Source organism: Manis javanica, chromosome 3, assembly GCF_040802235.1.
Source record: "Manis javanica isolate MJ-LG chromosome 3, MJ_LKY, whole genome shotgun sequence".
NCBI lineage: Eukaryota > Metazoa > Chordata > Mammalia > Pholidota > Manidae > Manis > Manis javanica.
This window is the reverse complement of record NC_133158.1, coordinates 98,857,347-98,871,213: the sequence shown is the minus strand read 5'-3', so window position 1 is coordinate 98,871,213 and position 13,867 is coordinate 98,857,347. Positions and strand designations below refer to the sequence as shown.

The following is a 13,867-nucleotide window of genomic DNA, read 5'->3' as shown; positions in this document are numbered from 1 at the left end:
CCATGTCACACACTGTGCAGGATATTACAGAAAGTGAGTCTAGAGGAAGATACACTTTCTGCCCTTGGGAATCTAAAACAATTCAATATAAGAAACAGACAGGCGCTAGTTTTAGCTGGTGTGTTAACTGCTATAACTGAGTGGTGACCCAAGTCATGTGCATCCCAGAACAGGAGCACTTGATAAAACCAGAGGGACTAGGAAAGGCATTCAGAGAAGGGCAAGCCTGAGGTCAGTTTTGAAATAGTATGAATTACTTGGAGAAATATGAGGAAAAGCATTCTTGGAAGCAGACACATAGGAAAAGAAGGGTTTGCAGGGTATACTCAGGCAATAGCAAGCAATTTTTGGCAGACACATAGGAAAAGAAGGGTTTGCAGGGTATACTCAGGCAATAGCAAGCAATTTTTGGGTCTTAAGTACATAGATATTAATAAGGAAGAAGTAAAATATGGGACCATTTCATGGAGAGGCTGAAGTATTATGGCAGGTCAAGATGGTTGACTTTTATCATGAGAATAGAGAGCTGCTGAATCAGCTCAGATGGGAAAAGTAACTTATTCCTTATGAGAATTATGAAAAATAAGGTACCCTTATACTGACAGTCCATTTGTGACTCCCAATGACAATCAATGGTAACTTCCAGAAGCTATTCCCATTTAAGAGCATCTTCTGTGCAGCGGTCCTCATCTTAAGTTCTGACCATCACAAGTATCACTTGGGATCATTTTAAAACCTTAGCCAAGATCACAGGAAGATGGCGGCATGAATAGTTCAGAGGAAATCTCCTCCCCAAAACATATATTTATGAAAATATAATAAATACAACTATTCCTAAAAGAGACACCAGTGGATGCAGTACAACAGCCAGGATACATCTACATCTGCGAGAACACAGCATCACATGAAGGGGGTAAGATACAAGCCATGGCCATGCGGGACCTGAACACTCCCCCACCCCAAAACCTGGTGGGAAGAAAGGAGTCAGAATGGGGAGGGAGTGAAAGCCCAGGACTGCTAAACAACCAGCTCTAGAAATCCACACCCGGAATGCAGACACAAGGTGCATGGGGTGCTGGATATTAGAGAAACGGAAAAGCAAAACCTGGGGGCAGGTCCCCACAACTGGCACCCCTGAGACAAAAGAAAAGTGAGTGCTTTCTGCAAGTCTTAAAGAGACAGGGACCCCATAGCTGGATGAAGTTGTCCCGGCAGCTGGGAGTACCGGGGAAACTTAGGCACCCTAAATGGAGGCAGTGCAGCTCTGAAGCCCCTCACAGGACAAGGCAGCCTGCCAGTCATTCCTCCAACTGGTGCAGACCCCAACACACGGGCCCAGTAGCAGGAGAGTGGCAGTGCGCACTGGGGACGGAAGCGCTAGAAGGAATTGAGAGCAGATCCGTGTGCTGCAGGGCTAGCCTGCAGCGGCGTGACCAAACAGCCTGGGCGTGGCTCTTGTGCACTGGTGGCAGTGAAACCAGAGCCCGGTAGAAACCTGCACAGAAAAGCCCCGCGTGTACCAGCAGCGGAGCCAGAGGGAGCGGGTGTGCTCCCAGGAGCCAACTGGAAACCCAGCCCAATTCACAGCCACCCGGGCCAGACCCAAAGGCTGCTGCTGCTACACAGCTGCCTGGCAGGGTACCGCTAGCACAGAGGAGTGCACCTGCCTTGCCTGCCACTTCCTGTAGGGCTCCGTGCTGCTCTGACGGACACTCTGCCCACAGCAGCTTAGGAGATTAACCCGGTGGCTGTTCCAGGAGTGCAGGTAGCCATCACAGGCAGCGGAGAAGGGCAAGGCATCCAGCAAGCAGGAAAGGACTTTCTTCTCCCAGCTGACACAGCCACAACCTGCCTACAGCCACTGCAATCACCATGAAAAGGCAAAAAAATCTGGTCCAGACCGAGAGAGCTACACCTGAGAAAGGATCTGCAGAGGCAGACCTAACCAGTCTCCCTGAAAAAGAATTCAAAATAAAAATCATGAACATGCTGACAGAGCTGCAGAGAAATATGCAAGAACTAAGGGATGAAGTCCAGAGGGAGATCACAGATGTCCGGAGGGAGATTACAGAAGTGAAACAAACTCTGGAAGGATTTATAAGCAGAATGGATAAGATGCAAGAGGCCATTGATGGAATAGAAACCAGAGAACAGGAATGCATAGAAGCTGATGCAGAGAGAGATAAAAGGATCTCCAGGAATGAAACAATATTAAGAGAACTGTGTGACCAATCCAAAAGGAACAATATCTGCATTATAGGAGTACCAGAGGAAGAAGAGAAGAGAAAAAGGGATAGAAAGTGTCTCTGAAGAAATAATTGCTGAGAACTTCCCCAAACTGGGGGAGGAAATAGTTGATCAGACTACGGAGGCACACAGAACTCCTGAGAGATGGGATACAAAGAGATCAACACCAAGACACATAATAATTAAAATGGCAAAGATCAAGGACAGGGACAGAGTATTAAAGGCAGCCAGAGAGAGTTGAGATCATCAGACTTCTCAACAGAAACCTTACAGGCTAGGAGAGAATGGCATGATATATTTAATGCAATGAAACAGAAGTGCCTTGAACCAAGGATACTGTATCCAGCACGGTTATCATTTAAATATGAAGGAAGAATTAAACAATTCCCACACAAGCAAAAGTTGAGGGAATTTGCCTCCCACAAACCACCTCTACAGGGTACTTTAGAGGGACTGCTCTAGATGGGAGCACTCCTAAAAAGAGCACAGAACACAACACCCAACATATGAAGAATGGAGGAGGAGGAAAATGAAGGGAAAGAAATAATCATCAGACTGTGTTTGTAACAGCTCAATAAGCAAGTGAGGTCAGACAGTAAGGTAGTAAATAAGCTAACCTTGAACCTTTGGTAACCACAAATCTAATGCCTGCAATGGCAATAAGTACATATTTTTCAATACTCACCCTAAATGTAAATGGACTGAATGCACCAATCAAAAGACACAGAGTAACAGAATGGATAAAAAAGCAAGACCCATCTATATGCTGCTTACAAGAGACTCATCTCAAACCCAAAGACATGCACAGATTAAAAGTCAAGGGTTGGAGACAGATATTTCATGCAAACAACACAGAGAAAAAAGCAGGTGGAGCAATACTAGTATCAGATAAAATAGACCTCAAAATAAAGAAAGTAACAAAAGATAAAGAAGGGCATTACATAATGATAAAGGGCTCAGTCCAACAAGAGTATATAACCATTATAAACATATGTGCACCCAATACAGGAGCACCAATATATGTGAAACAAATACTAACAGAATTAAAGGAGGAAATACAGTGCAATGCATTCATTTTGGGAGACTTTAACACACCACTCACCCCAAAGGACAGATCCACCAGACAGAAAATAAGTAAGGACACAGAGGAACTGAAAAACACGCTAGAACAGATGGGCCTAATAGACATCTACAGAACTTTACATCCAAAAGCAACAGGATACACATTCTTCTCAAGTGCACATGGAACATTCTCCAGAATAGACCACATACTAGGCCACAAAAAGAACCTCAGTAAATTCCAAAAGATTGAAATCCTACCAGCCAACTTTTCAGACCACAAAGGTATAAAACAAGAAATAAATTGTACAAAGAAAGCAAAAAGGCTCACTAACACATGGAGGCTTAACAACATGCTCCTAAATAATCAATGGATCAACGAACAAATTAAAATAGAGATCAAGCAATATATGGAAACAAATGACAACAACAACACAAAGCCCCAACTTCTCTGGGATGCAGCAAAAGCAGTCTTAAGAGGAAAGTATATGGCAATCCAGGCATATTTAAAGAAGGAAGAACAATCCCAAATGAATAGTCTAATGTCACAATTATCAAAATTGGAAAAAGAAGAACAAATGAGGCCTAAGGTCAGCAGAAGGAGGGACATAATAAAGATCAGAGAAGAAATAAATAAAATTGAGAAGAATAAAACAATAGCAAAAATCAATGAAACCGAGATCTGGTTCTTTGAGAAAATAAACAAAATAGATAAGCCTCTAGCCAGACTTATTAAGAGAAAAAGAGAGTCCACACACACCAACAGAATTAGAAACGATTAAGGAAAAATCACGACGGACCCCACAGTAATACAAAGAATTATTAGAGAATACTATGAAAACCTATATGCTAACAAGTTGGAAAGCCTAGGAGAAATGGACAACTTCTTAGAAAAATACAACCTTCCAAGACTTACCCAGAAAGAAACAGAAAATCTAAACAGACCAATTACCAGCAACAAAATTGAATCGGTAATCAAAAACTACTCAAGAACAAAATCCCTGGGCCAGATGGATTTACCTCAGAATTTTGTCAAAACATACAGAGAAGACATAACACCCATTCTCCTTAAAGTTTTCCAAAAAATAGAAGGGGAGGGAATACTCCCAAACTCATTCTGTGAAGCCAACATCACCCTAATACCAAAACCAGGCAAAGACCCCACCAAAAAAGAAAACTACAGACCAATATCCCTGATGAACGTATTTGCAAAAATACTCAACAAAATATTAGCAAACCAAATTCAAAAATACATCAAGAGGATCATATACCATGACCAAGTGGGATTCATCCCAGGGATGCAAGAATGGTACAACATTCAAAAATCCATCAACATCACCCACCACATCAACAAAAAGGACAAAAAACACATGATCATCTCCATAGATGCTGAAAAAGCATTCGACAAAATTCAACATCCATTCATGATAAAAACTCTCAACAAAATGGGCATAGAGAGCAAGTACCTCAACATAATAAAGGCCATATATGATAAACCCACAGCTAACATCATACTGAACAGCGAGAGGCTGAGAGCTTTTCCTCTGAGATTGGGAACAAGACAGGGATGCCCACTCTCCCCACTGTTATTCAACGTGGTACTGGAGGTCCTAGCCATGGCAATCAGACAAAACAAAGAAATACAAGGAATCCAGATTGGTAAAGATGAAGTCAAACTGTCACTATTTGCAGATGACATGATATTGTACATAAAATACCCTAAAGACTCCACTGCAAAACTACTAGAACTAATATTGGAATTCAGCAAAGTTGCAGGATACAAAATTAACACACAGAAATCTGTAACTTTCCTATACACTAACAATGAACTAATAGAAAGAGAAATCAGGAAAACAATTCCATTCACAATAGCATCAAAAAGAAAAAAATACCTCGGAATAAACCTAACCAAGGAAGTGAAAGACCTATACCCTGAAAACTACAAGACACTCTTAAGAGAAATTAAAGAGGTCACTAACAAATGGAAACTCATCCCATGCTCCTGGATAGGAAGAATTAATATCGTCAAAATGGCCATCCTGCCCAAAGCAATATACAGATTCGATGCAATCCCTATCAAATTACCAACAGCATTCTTCAGTGAACTGGAACAAATAGTTCAAAAATTCATATGGAACTGTCAAAGACCTGGAATAGCCAATGCAATCCTGAGAAGGAAGAATAAAGTGGGGGGATCTCGCTCCCCAACTTCAAGCTCTGCTACAGAGGCATAGTAGTCAAGACAATTTGGTACTGGCACAAGAACAGAGCCACAGACCAGTGGAACAGAATAGAGACTCCAGACATTAACCCAAACAAATATGGCCAATTAATATTTGATAAAGGAACCATGGACATACAATGGGGAAATGACAGTCTCTTCAACAGATGATGCTGGCAAAACTGGACAGCTACATGTAAGAGAATGAAACTGGTTCACTGTCTAACCCCATACACAAAAGTAAACTCCAAATGGATCAAAGACCTGAATGTAAGTCTTGAAACCATAAAACTCTTAGAAAAAAACATAGGCAAAAATCTCATGGACATAAACATGAGTGACTTCTTCATAAACATATCTCCCCAGGCAAGGGAAACAAAGGCAAAAATGAACAAGTGGGACTATATCAAGCTAAAAGCTTCTGTACAGCAAAGGACACCATCAATAGAACAAAAAGGTGTCCTACAGTATGGGAGAACATATTCATAAATGACAGATCTGATAAAGGATTGATATCCAAAATATACAATGAGCTCACATGCCTCAACAAACAAAAAGCAAATAATCCAATTAAAAAATGGACAGAGGAGCTGAATAGACAGTTCTCTAAAGAAGAAATCCAGATGGCCAACAGGCAAATGAAAAGATGCTCCACATCACTAATCATCAGAGAAATGCAAATTAAAACCACAATGAGATATCACCTCACACCAGTAAGGATCGCCTTCATCCAAAAGACAAACAACAACAAATGTTGGCGAGGTTGTGGAGAAAGGGAACCCTCCTACACTGCTGGTGGGAATGTAAACAGTTCAACCATTGTGGAAAGCAGTGTGGAGGTTCCTCAGAATGCTCAAAATAGAAATACCATTTGACCCAGGAATTCCACTTCTAGGAATTTACCCTAAGAATGCAGCACTCCAGTTTGAAAAAGACAGATTCACCCCTATGTTTATCGCAACACTGTTTACAATAGCCAAGATATGGAAGCAACTTAAATGTCCATCAGTAGATGAATGGATAAAGAAGATGTGGTACATATACACAATGGAATATTACGCAGCCATAAGAAAAAAACAGATCCTACCATTCCCAACAACATGGATGGAGCTAGAGGGAATTATGCTCAGTGAAATAAGCCAGGTGGAGAAAGAGAAATACCAAATGACTTCACTCATATGTGGAGTAAAAGAACAAAGGAAAACTGAAGGAACAAAACAGTAGCAGAATCACAGAACCCAAGAATGGACTAATAGTTACCAAAGGGAAAGGGATTGGGGATGATGGGTGGGAAGGAGGGATAAGGGCGGGGAAAAAGAAAGAGGGCATTACGATTAGCATGTATAGTGTGTGTGGGACACGGAGAGGGCTGCGCACCACCGAGAAGACAAGTAGTGGTTTTACAGCATCTTACTACACAGATGGACAGTGATTGTGAAGAGGTATGTGGGAGGGACTTGGTGAAGGGTGGAACCTAGTAAACATAATGTTCTTTCTGTAATTGTAGATTAATGATAGCAAAAAAAAAAAAAAAACCTTAGCCAACCTGCTGTATCCTGGTTCGATCAATTCAAAATTCCTAGAGCTGCAACCTAGACATCAACGATATTTTAAAGTACCCAAGTAATGTCAAAGCTCAGCCAAATTGAGAAATGCTGTGCTGATGGTATTCTGGAATACTGCAGGACTGCATGATTTCACCCTGTGCTACTCCTTGTTGAGTCTGAGCTCACCTTTGCCATCAGTTAAGGTACACACCTAATCCTGACCCTGCCAGGTTTCATTCTGTATTTCTGATAAAAGACCTCTCAGGGAATTACATGGGAGTCCTTTCCCTCAGTTTGATCATAATTTATTGTTGGAGGTAGAAAAACTAAACATTACAAATGTGGTTAGATAGTTACTCTTATGTTACTCTTTACACAGATGGCTGCAAAGAGGAAGGGGGAGATGAAATGTGAAGGAAGAGCAGTACTGAGGCAGAATATAGAGTTCCAGGATTCAAGGAGAAGAGGGATATTCCAGGAAGAGGGATCAGAATAAGGTAAGGAGGCATGAGAAAAAAATGGCAAAGACCCAGGGTTCTTATGACACTTTGTTCATACCACTTACAGTATAGTTCTCACATTGTTGTATATGGTTGACTCTATAAGGGATGTAGGCTTATTTCTATCCTAATAAAACATAGAGGGTGGGTATGCCCATGACACAGCATGGTCTTACTCTTAGACCTCTTAGAAATTGAAGAGGTTTGCAGGAAAACAAAAAATAGTTAATAGAGAATTTAGTGAGATAGATTGAAAACAACCAGCTCAACTATGAAGAGGTGACTTAAAGATAAAAAGGAAGAAACACAAACATCTGTGGAAGTATATTCACAAGATGAATTGAAACCGTAAGTTATTTTCATGAATGTAATACCAGTCTAAGTGTCTGAGCAGTGTCCAAATTCCCTTTACCTTTACTTCCTACTAATCTGATTTAATACTTGATTTTCCTTGAATATGCTAAGTGTAGTGACTTCCTCTCAGTCAACATCCTAATCAATATGATCACATCTTTCAAAGTTCATCCCTCACTTTGAAGTCACGCTTTGACTCATAAGGAATTTCCACCCCTCCTTACAGTTGTTGAGAGGGGAGTCCGAACAAGAGGAACTAGCCTCATGTGCTCTTCCCACTTCCTTCCTGTGGCTGTGTGCATTCCTGGGTCTGGGTCATCCAGCTGCATCCAGAAGTCCCAGAGGATGTCCTGAAAATTTCTTACAGGGTTAATGGGTATAGGTTACAACATCTTCAGAGCCATATCCTCTAGCTTTGATTTGTATTAAAATTAATACAAAAATCTAAGAACTTAACTGACATTGTCAAAGCTGACATCAGTGAAAAATATTTATTATGAATGTGTTTATTATATATCTTTATTTCAAGGTTCTCACCATTTCTCTATTTCCTTTTCAATTTTTTACAAAAATTAGTAAGGTAGAAAAGCAAGTGGTATTATCACCATTTGTATAGATAAATTATGACAAAGGTGCTTTCTTAAAAACTTTTTGGAACAAATGTTGATTCTAGGGTAGGACTTTATTTTTACCAAGTGGAAGCATTCCCAATAGGTATACATTGAAAAAAATGGACACTTATATAATTTACTTTATTAGAAAAGAACACTTAGAGGTTGAATGCAAAAACACCTTCATATGATGGGGGCTAAGAGAGCTTTTCTAAGCAAACTGATTGGCTTGGGTTAATATTCAGTTGATGACTCTTCTATACATCTTAAATTTACTACTGTCATTTCAAGAAAGTTAGTCTTGTCCTTAGTAAATACATATTTAGACCTTGGCAGCTGTCCTCTTGGTTTCTTATTTGAGCTTTAACATTTGAAAGTTCTCAAATGTAGTCCATTCCTTAGTCCCATGAGGTTCATTGGGTTCATTCATCCATTTCTTCATTCTGTCCACATCCCCAAGCATTTTCAGTGCACAGCTCTTAATTGTGATTTAAACCACTTTATTATTCTTGAACTCCTGTTTGAGCAAAACAAGTAAACAAACATAAATGGTATAGAATTAGTTGTAGAAATTGCCTTAAGACAAGACTTCAAACACAACTATTTATAAATGTCTTAGGTTTATCTTTTCCAGATATGCTGATCTCAGGGCAGAGTAGGTGAGGAAAGAGGTTTTGTGACTGCTCTTTCTCTGAGATTCAAAAAATAAGAAAGTTAATTTGATGTTCAATTCCAAGGCAAGTGATAAAAGATCAAAGACGCATTTTATTACAATATTTTCATTTTTATTGAACAGATTCACTTTGGGTCTTGGCTTGCATTTGGAATGTTTACCTTTTAATAAGTGATCTGTTTAAATGTGAATCAGAGAACAAGGGTTTCTGTTTTACAGTTCAACTTTTGACCTTGGGGGATGAATGGGTGGAGGCTAAGAGGAAAAGTCCACTGTGTTTCTACTGAACTTTTTACCCTTAAAATAAAAAAAATTAAAAAAAAGCAAGTTTAAAGTTCACACAGTGCACAAGAGGTCTCCACTGGGGATTTCTGGTATTATTAACTTCCTGACCTCAGATAATTAAAAAGAAAGAGCAGAGCCACCTTAGACTATGACTCAACTTTGAACTTTTAACCTCCCAAGTAAAGTATTTAAATTGTAAATGGTAGACCCTGCAAGCTTTCTTATTGCTATTAACTTTCTTCATCCCTGGTCATGAAGTTGTAATTTAGGCCAAAAGCATAGCCTGTTCTTCCTTTTTTATTTACTTAACCTTTTTTAGCAGAAAGGACTGAGAACACTATTTACCTAGAAATGACAGGTATTCCGGTGAAAAAAGTTAAGCTTAAAGGGTCATTGAATTTTGGAACTAGAAGCAACCCTAGATGATCTGTCTAGCCTCTGCAGTTGTGAAAGAGAGAATGCTGAGAACCATAATCATGATCGACTTTGTTAAGGTCAGACAATTAATAGAAGACCAAAAGAGCATTTCTAATTCATTAGCTGTATTTGTTTCAGTAGTGGAGGGATTCAAGCATGACTGGGGTAAGAAATATTTACCTGTATAGCATAGGGGTCTAGAGGATCTGTGGCTTTTATTTTACATTAAAATTCATAAAGTGGAGGAAATCGCTGGATAGGGAGTCAAGAGGCTTGGGTCCTATGTGAGCCTGTTCACTCTATTGGTTATATAACCTTATGAACTTGTTTAATTTTTCCAAATCATGATTTGCTTGGTTACAAAATGGAATATAGTTGGGAGGAGGCAATAAGCATCTAAGACTCTTTTCTGTTATAATATTTTTTGGTTCAAGGAGTCTTGCTGAGATTCATGTTTAAACACTGTATAGAATAGATATACAATTCTCAGCAACAGCTGGGTTTTCTTAACATGGAGGATAGGACTAGATGGCTGTCATTTTAGGGTAATTGGTTATATTACACTGGGTTGACACTGATTATGATGTTCTTACTTTAAGAAAAGACAGAAATCCCAAGGAAAAGGGAATTGTTGTGTAACCAAGGCACAAGACAAGGAAGAGAAGAACAAAAGAATCAGGACAAAGAAAGAAAGGATAACCAGGAGAATAGGTATTAGAAAGGAGGGTGACAAATTGCTGATAGACCCCTTAGTTGAATGGGGACCTAGCCAATGCCTATGATACTGAGAAAGCCAACAAGTACATTGTGACTGTGCCAGAGCCACATGCTGTTAATACCAAAGCTTAGACAGACAGCTCTCACTGGCATGTATACAACACACAGCATGTAGGAGAGCCAGGAATCGGTGGAGCCCACTCTTCTCTCCTGCTATTTGCTAACACCTTTATTGCCTACCGTTAGTTACTCACACCATTCTCATTTCCATCTGTTAAGTAGAGTTCCTTCCAACATTCTGTTCTCCTTTTCTTATATAAAAGGAGGGTCCCTCCAATGTGGCTGCAAAACCTGGAGCTGATACCAGCTCTGAGAAGAGGAAAGTTTGGAGTGGGTGAGCAACAATTTTTTCATTTCCTGGTCCCAAGAAGTGAGGGAGATGTGACTATAAGATCCTGCCTGACACCCTCATACAGAGATAGCTGGAGGGGCGGGAGAAAGTGATGGCTGGCTGGCTGGCTAAAGACCTGCCTGCTTGGCCTGAAGGCTAAGGGTCCAAGGTCCCTGCCTGGTCAAAGTGTTAACAGCTATATTCAACTACCATGCACCACAGATGTTTATCCACCTACTTAGTTACTTTAAACTTACAGTTGCTTAATTTAGTTGTACTTTACAACCTCCTCTGCTCCTTCTCCCTCCTTTGAAGGCCAGCCAAGGCAGGTGATTACTATTGGAGCAAGAGACTGCACTAATGTGAAATACTTGATCAGGTGATTAACGTTGCAGACCAGTGGGCTGCAAACAACTGTTAATCGAGAGTTTGGGTGGGCAAAATTACTCAGTTTCTCTCTGCTCAGTAAGTCATATTCATTCATTAAATTCCACCTGTATCTTCTAGTCTTGAGTACATTCTTTCTGTAGAGTCCAGTGTACAGTTATGCTAACCGTAAGATCCCCTAAGGAAAGAGGTCACAGGTCACAAGCAGAGCATGACTGTTACGAAACAACTCTTATAGCCTCACTGACACTTACTTTCATCAACATCTAGACAGCAAATAAATAAGACTGGGTTTTGTCTGCCAGCTACCCCCACAATGGAAAACATCATGATACAAATAATATATGTTGCACAAATGAAATAAAAATATCTAAAGGTTTATGCCAGTATTGTTAGTGACGGGCTAACGCAAATTCTAGGCAGCTCCTTGAGGGCAAAGAACACAATTCTATTTTTTAAGAATTTATTTATTTTTTCATTTTTAAGCATCTGCATCTTAACAGAAAGTTAAGTACAATCCAGAGGCCAGTGCCAAATAATTCAGTATTTGAATTATGTATAGTGAGGTCCCTCCTAAAGCTGAGCCCCATCATCCCCACTGGAGGTGGGAGAGTGTGAGTACTGTGACGTGTAGCCAAGCCCTTCACCTCATTTCTGAGATTCTCCAGCCCTACTGTCTTGCCAATGGATTTCAGCCCTGGTCAAGTTCATTATGGATTCAATGTGACCAAAGATATGATTCTTGGGGTGAAAGGTTTATACCCAACTGTCTTGCCAATGGGTTTCAGCCCCAGGTAAGTTCACTATGGATCCAACGTGGCCAAAGAAAATTGACAGCGGAATGCTCTTTGGGGCGAAAGGGTTATACCCAACTTTATTTCCAGGTGGCAGGTCAGTCAGTAGAATCCCGTCCACTCAGAGTGAGGCTGTATGCAGCAAGCCAGTCTCTGCCTCTGGGCCCCTCTGTCCACACAGCTGTCCTCTGGGCTTCTCTCTGCATAGCCGTCCCAAACAGCCATCCTCTGGGCCTCTCTGCCTGCACAGCTGTCCTCTGGGCCTCTCTGCACAGTCGTCCCTCACAGCCGTCCTCTGAGCCTCTGTCCTCGGCACTGCCACCACTCCAACCTTTGCTCTGCTTTCCTGCAGCCTTGCAGCCCTGCCACCATGTCATGCCCAGAGCACTGGGCAGAGCTCTTTTTATAGAGTCAACAGCCATGCAGTGCCCACAGGTGTGCAGTGAGTTAATCAATCACAGCCAGGTGAGAATCCTGGCCACAGGAACTCTCATTTTATCCACACCAACTTTATTTCCATGGTGGCAGGTCAATAACTAAAATCTCGTTCACTCAGAGCGAGTCTGCATGCAGCAAGCTGGTCTCTGTCTCTGGGCCTTTCTATCCCTGCAGCCATCTCAGTCTGTCCTCAATGCTGCCCCACTCCAGGGCTCTCCTACAGCCTTGCAGCCATGCCACCATGTCACCCAGAGCACTGGATGGAGCTCTGTATACAGTCAGTAGCAACGTATTGCCCACATGTGTGTAATGAGCTAGCCAACCAGGGCCAGGTGAGAATCCTGGCCACAGGAACCTTCATTTTATCCACATTTACCCAAGGTAAGTAGAAGAGCAGGGTGTAGCAAGTAGCCTTTGGTGACTCAAAATATCTACACCCCCACAATCTCAGCTCAGCTGAGAAGCTAAGACCTTGCTTCCAGAAGCAGCCAAAGGGTGATGGATTCTCTGCAGTTGTGTGTTGTCCCTGGAAATATTACCTCTTTTGGCATGAATATTTGACTTTATGATAAAACTGGTAAAAAAAAGTTTGGAAAATGACAGCAGCAAAAGCCCCTTTTCTCTGCTTCCTTCCTTCATACATTTAGATAAAGTAGATCACCATAAATTTGTCTGATATTATTCTTTTGGTTTGATGTACCCAGCTGGCAAGAATGTCACCTTTGGTGATTAAATTTAGTAGAGTATCCATGCAAGAGCCAGGAGCTCCAGAGCCCTTAATGGAACTTTGGCAGGCAAGACAGCAATAATTATATAGCAGGTAAAATGGAAGTGGGAGGCCGAGAGTGCAAAGGACTGTAATCTTCTCTCTTCTTTTTTGCCAGCAGCTCTGAAAGTGAACTAGTATCTAAATTAGGTGTTACTTAGATTACAGCTTGTCACAACTAATGGAAGTAACACCATCAAGCAGCCAGATGCCAGTTGGGAATTTGTTGATATCTAGGGATGGCAATTGTTGGCTCATTTATTCATTCAGTCATTCATTCAACTTACATATACCATATCCATCAAAACGGTGTCAGTCTCTGGACACAGGGATCTTTTGGTGATCCCTGAGATATAAAAGAACAAGTTAGGAATTATCACTGCTAAATGCCTATTTATCGAGGACTGCTATGTAGAGTGCATGCTCCCAGAGAAGCTCTGACATTCTGTGCAATATTGAA

At 41.0% G+C, this 13,867-nt stretch overlaps 1 protein-coding gene across 5 annotated transcripts in view; it reads left to right on the top strand.

Annotated features, from left to right (window-relative positions):
- SAMSN1 (SAM domain, SH3 domain and nuclear localization signals 1) overlaps positions 1-13,867 on the top strand; it is a 448,469-nt gene that overhangs the window by 147,077 nt on the left and 287,525 nt on the right. For all 5 annotated transcript variants that reach the window (XM_073231831.1, XM_073231830.1, XM_073231829.1 and 2 more), the window contains one exon: positions 7,454-7,571. The gene's annotated coding sequence lies outside the window, so the exon portion shown is untranslated. The remainder of the gene's footprint in view (positions 1-7,453; positions 7,572-13,867) is intronic.